The sequence below is a fragment of the Centruroides sculpturatus genome, unplaced genomic scaffold (assembly GCF_000671375.1).
Source record: "Centruroides sculpturatus isolate CEXI.00-Female unplaced genomic scaffold, Cexi_2.0 scaffold1294, whole genome shotgun sequence".
NCBI classification, from domain to species: domain Eukaryota; kingdom Metazoa; phylum Arthropoda; class Arachnida; order Scorpiones; family Buthidae; genus Centruroides; species Centruroides sculpturatus.
Genome location: NW_019385427.1, coordinates 33,830 through 39,940, shown reverse-complemented (window position 1 = coordinate 39,940; position 6,111 = coordinate 33,830). Strand labels below are relative to the sequence as shown.

The following is a 6,111-nucleotide window of genomic DNA, read 5'->3' as shown; positions in this document are numbered from 1 at the left end:
TAAAAAAAAATCAGTTTAAAAAATGGAATTTTAAATCTATAAGATTTAATTTAGTAATTAATAAAATAAATGAATAAATTTTTGGTATATAAACCTTAAAAAATAATTTAATTAATTTATTAAAAAAAATTATTTTTTAAAAATTTGATTTAATTAAAATTATTAATTTTTATTTTAAACGTAAATTCACTCTTATTTTTCTTATTAAAAATTCAAAATTTTTAAATTATTTTTTGGTAATAATTTAATATGTAAAACATTTAAAAGACTCTTAAAATTCAATTTTACATAGAAAATATTCAGCTCAAGCATGAAATACCTTAAAAACAGTATTTAAAACGAGAATATAATTAAAATAATTATAAATTAAGTTTTTTTTTTTAAATTTGTCCATATGATAATTTCGATTATAATTAAACTAAATTTAATCCTGTATACGAATTAAATTATTAAAATAATTATTATAATATGGAGATTATCTCTGATGACGTACACGATGCCTTACTTTATAACCGTTTAATGACAGCAGCTATCTATTTATTACAAACCGTGATTATCTCGCTCGTTCCCTCAAAAATTCACCAAACTCTAACTAATTACCTGATAAATTTATCACTAAAATAAGATACGATGATATCAAACCAAAAATAAAATTAAAAAAAAAGAAAGAAAGAAATAAGAGTATTCGCTTTCCTGCCTATCTCGAGAGCCGTGCACAAAAGAGACATTTACAGGCGCGTAATAATAGAAAATGCGGATTTTCATTCGCTACTCTTTATGAAATTTGACAGTTTACACCAAACTGGATACTGTATAAACAAGTATCAAACTTAAACAGTGACGTAGGGACCCATGTAATTTCGAATTTTATTACATTATCGATCCTGTTTTCTATTTAACGTTAATTAATGTTATGAACTAATAAAATACTTTATCATTTATTTTATAAACCAAAACATAAATTTCTCTTGGAATATATTAAAAATTCGGGAATTTTTCTAAAGTTAAATCTACCGTTTAAATTATTTATAAATTAATTTCACATACGATAATAACAGGTGCTATAACACCTTTCCATTTATAATAATTTAATTTGTATTTAAAAATATTGCAGATAAATTACTTCCTACTTTCGAATTTACGTATTATTTACAGTTAGGAAAGGATTTAATGAAGGTGATTTTATATTTTATCGGTTAATTTTTTTTTTTTTTTTTTTTTTATTTACTGAGAAATTGTTAAATTTATACGAAACCAATCGTAAATTTCAGCGAAAGAACGGTCTGAAAAATGTAAGGTGACTTTTTTCGGTGTTGTTAGAAGAAGGGCATCACCATTCAGAATACGAATAATAGAAAATTTAGTAAATATATAGCTGAAAATTAGATAATTAAGTCATGACTTACCTTGGCTGCTTATAAACATATTTTATTCGAAAGAGTCTCGCCTATCCACTCTGATGTCGAAGGACTATCACTATACTTCTAGCACGATTCTAGTCAGAGCACTGACTGAGGAATCGTAGATGCCAACTGCTTTCCTTCAACCTCAAGTGGCGACCTCTGCAAGCGGAGCGAAGAGACCAAAATAAAACATCACTCGCCATCTAGAAAAATCCCCCCTTTATTTTTTTTTTTTACTACAAGGTCAATCGCTTCTTCCTTATTTTTTCTCTTAAAGCTAACTTTAAATTCTATCTGGAACTCGTCCCATTTGTTTAATATTGCCATCACGCACGCTAAATATTAATAATTTTGGAATTGTCTCAAAGGAAATTTATCCTTATAAATTGCCAAAATAAGTTCATAGGTCAATTCCAACCTTTCTTTTTATAGTAGTAAGTGATTATCTTTCTGGGTTTGTAAGCGAAAATCAGAGTTATGAGCAAAATAATTTTGTTCTTAAGCAAAAAAAAAAATCGCTTAATAAATGTTAATAATTTTGGATAAAATAGCTAAAAATATATACTTAAATATTAAATTACATTCAAAATTTATCCTTTTAATTAAAATAATTCAAATTATAAATTAGAAACACCATTAAAGATTCGATTTTCTATAGAAATAAACTTAATTCGATTATAAAATTTAAGCACCTTTAAATATTGAAAAAGAAAAAAAATTGTAGAAATAATTAATTTAAAAAATTCAAAATTAATTAAATAGATTTATTGCGATATTAGTGATTATTTAAACATATAGAAACGTGAGATTTATTTTAAAAAAAATAAAAAAAATAAAAAAATAATTACCAAAATTAACAAAACAGAATAATGGGATTTAAAATATAATTTGTAATTGTTTATTTTTCAAAATATTCCTTCGATAAACTGATTATACATTCTTGTAGGATAAAGAAATCTTTGTGCTAATTTATACGATTAGTGTCAGTTCAGTGAAGCGTACTTCTGAAAATCTGATGCCAATTTTGTCTGTTTAGGGATTAAGATAAACTTATTTTTACCTTATTGCCTTACAAATAAACAATTTTTAATTAGTAGAATATATTCTAAGCATAAGGTACTAAATTTCCTTTATATCGATTCTACAGAAGCAACGCATCACTTACCCAATCTTCTTTAAATAAAATAAAAAAATAAATAATAATAAAATAAATTAAACATTTTAATATAAAATAATAATAATAATAATAATTTTAGAAATGTTAATTCGTTATAAAATAATTTTATCTTGTTTTAATTAAAGATTTTTACTCTTAAATTAGTTTCTGTTGATCGTAGATTAGTAATGAGTTAGACTATTAAATAATCTATAAATTTTGATCGGATTTAATTATAATGTTAATTCATAAATTAATTTTAAAGGTTTAAATTTGTATTTTGTATAAAATTTACAAAGAATTCTCCGAATTATTGTATAAAATTAGCTAACAAAAGACTCACAACGTCAGAAAATATTTATTCTGATGCTGTCAGTGTGATGAATGCAAGAAATTATTGTTATTATTATTTTTTTATATTATTCACGACTTTTTAATTAATTTATGTGAGTAAATTAAAATAAAATTAATTTTGAATTAAATAAAACGTTAATTAACATTAAAAAGCTACTTAAAATTCAACTTTTAATCTCATTTAAGTGTAAATTTAACCAATAATAATTATTACTTATCAAAATTCAATAAATTTTGGGATTTGAAAATAATAAATAAATAAATAAATAATATAAAATTTCCGATTCTAGTAGAAAATTTTATTTATTTTTCATTCTTTTTATAATCTTTTATCACATTTTTTCAATCGGATTTTAAAGCATTTTACTTATAAATAATTGAATTAGAACTTTCCAAAATTATATAATAAATTTTGAAGATTATTTTATATTATAAACAGCACAAAATTAAATAATAAATTTATTTATTATTTGTTTAAATAAATAAAATTAATTATTTTTAAATTAATTGTAAGTTAACACGAAACAAAATTTTCCTGTAATTTTCTTAGAAATTTTGTTTTCGTGTTAATTTATTTTATTTAATGATAGAAATTTGACTTGAAATTTATAAGATAATTAAAGAATATTTTAAGTTTTTAATTTTAAAAAAATGCTTAAAAATAATATAATTAATGTTTAATTTGATTTTTTGAACTTTAGAAAGCTTTTGTATCTACAATCCGTTTGTTTTGTACGACAGAAAGGCTTTAAAATTTTAATTAATTTAATTTTGGATACCAAAAACGTTTATAAAAATTAAATTAATTCAATTTTGGACCAAAAATAATGCTTGAAATAATTTTTAATCTGATTTTGATCTTTAAAATCTTTTTTTGGGGGGGGGATTAAAACACGATTTTTGGATCTCAAAATGGATTATTTTGGAACAAAATATAGTTCTTAATCGATTTAAACTGAAATTTTTCCTCCAAGCTGTAAATTTATTTCGTTCTAGACGTGTTCAGATGATTTATAAAATAATTTAAAACCAATATATGTATATATTTAATATTAGATTTTGATAGAGGAGAATCTTCTCTGAAGTTCTATTTTTATAATAATTTTGGACACACAAGCTGTTTTTTTTAAGTATAAAATTACTGTTGATGCAAAACTGTTGACAGTCGATGGTGACAAATTCAGTTACGAATCATAGACATCTGCAATGGATGTAAAGATCCGTCAATTCGGATACTCGATACCTTTCAAAATATGTCGCTTAGGAAATATATCTTATAAAAATGCCATAAATCATAGTATAATAAAAAAATAAAACAATATCGAGCATAAAAATTAAAAGAAAAGTAACTAATATTTATTAAATATCCAAAATAATCAATTAAATTTAATCTATTTACGATTTAGCCTAAGTTGCACTAAATTCGAATTTTACAGAAAAGTTTTAAAGATAAATTAAAGATTTTGAGTAAATCGATGTAACGTTGTATTATATATATAACTTTTTAAATTTTATATAATTTTGTTCGGTGTAAATTTAGTTAACGAGCCAAATTTAATCCGATACGTTGGTAGATACGCTTTCTAAACTCATTATAAATGATTACGTTCCATAGTTAAGTTAATAATAGTAAATTGACTTTGAAGTGAAACCAAAATATTATAATATACTTAAAATTTATAAAGTTAAATATTATTTTGGAACCTTTTTTTGTCTGTAGATACTTCATGTTTACGTCAGCTGTTTCTTATCTCATGTATTTTTTTAAAATTTGGTAATTTTGTTTTAAAAAATGTACGAAATTCTTTATAACACAATCAAAGTTTACGAAAATTCTATACGTATTTTGTACACATTTAAAAAAATATATATTTTTTACTTATTATTAAATTTATTAAAGTTTTTGGGCTGCAATTTAAAAAAAAATTGTAAACCTATAAATTCTCACTGTCGTTCGTTTGTCTGTCCTTCTCTAATCTCGAGAACATAGTTAGATAGATTACAATTGAGACCAGATTTTGAAGTCTTAGGAGCGAGTGGTCTCGATTAACTGTATACGAACATCTGGTGTGGACCAGAAGTCACGTAATCTTAATTTAAATATTTTTTCCAGAACAGAGTTATACAGATGACTGGCATGACTATTGTTAACAGGAAAAAGTATATAATATAGTAACAAGGCAGTATTACAATCGAGAGCATATATTTTATTGTTATCAGAAACAGTATAATGTACAGGGGCAAAACACTACTAATTTGAGATTGAAAGCATATATTTTAAATTAAATTAAATAATATGATTAAAAATTGTAGAATTTAAAATTTTTGTTTATTTTTCATACTTTTATATAAAATAATCAATTTTTATAAATAAAATTTATATATATAATAATAAGGTATACTTTGTGAATAGATGAGTGGAAGATTCTTCCTCTTCTTGCTCCTCCTGTCTCTTTTTTTTTTATTTTCATTTATATTTTTTTATTTAATTGAACGAGAAAAATTGATTTTGTACAATATCCAAAATCGATAAATGTTACTCTTTCCAAAAAGTAGAAAATTTATTTTAATTTTTTTTAATAAAATTTTTATATAAAAATCAATATATTTTGATCGTTATCCAGTTTCGTTAGACTTTCAGATAAAATTTTACAGGAAAAATGTATATATATATATATTTATCATATAAACATACTTGTAAACAACGAACACTCACAGAGATATTTTAAATGTCCGTTGTTTAGAGGTTATTTTGTACGCATATAAAAAAAAGGGCTTGGCCATCGTTTATCGGTGACCAGATTAGAGATTTGACATGCTTATTTGTTGAAAGGAATGTATTAAACAGGATGTCCCAAAAGTTAAATAACTGTAATTTGTGAAAACAATTGGTAATTTTGATAGAACTTATAAGTAGTAAAGTACAGTATAAGAAAAAACAGCTACTGGATTTAATCTTTACGATGATTAACTGAGTCTTGAGCCACCCGGTTTATAAGCCAGTTTTTCATGTTAATTGACTTATTAATTATTAATTTAAGTTTTGAAAGTGAATATTACAAGTAGAGTCAAACCTGTAAACGACGGCCACTAAGGAACATTTAAAAAAAGGACGTCATTTTGGGTTTATTTTTATGCAATTTTACGCGAATGGCCGCTGTTTAGAGGTGGCATTTAATGCAGATTGGTTCTGTACGT

General features: G+C 23.3%; 1 protein-coding gene across 1 annotated transcript in view; it reads right to left on the bottom strand.

Moving 5' to 3' along the window:
- LOC111638886 overlaps positions 1-1,499 on the bottom strand; it is a 121,738-nt gene extending 120,239 nt beyond the window's left edge. Inside the window, exon 1 of the mRNA XM_023384657.1 lies at positions 1,407-1,499. The gene's annotated coding sequence lies outside the window, so the exon portion shown is untranslated. The remainder of the gene's footprint in view (positions 1-1,406) is intronic.
- Between the last annotated feature and the right edge of the window lie 4,612 nt (positions 1,500-6,111).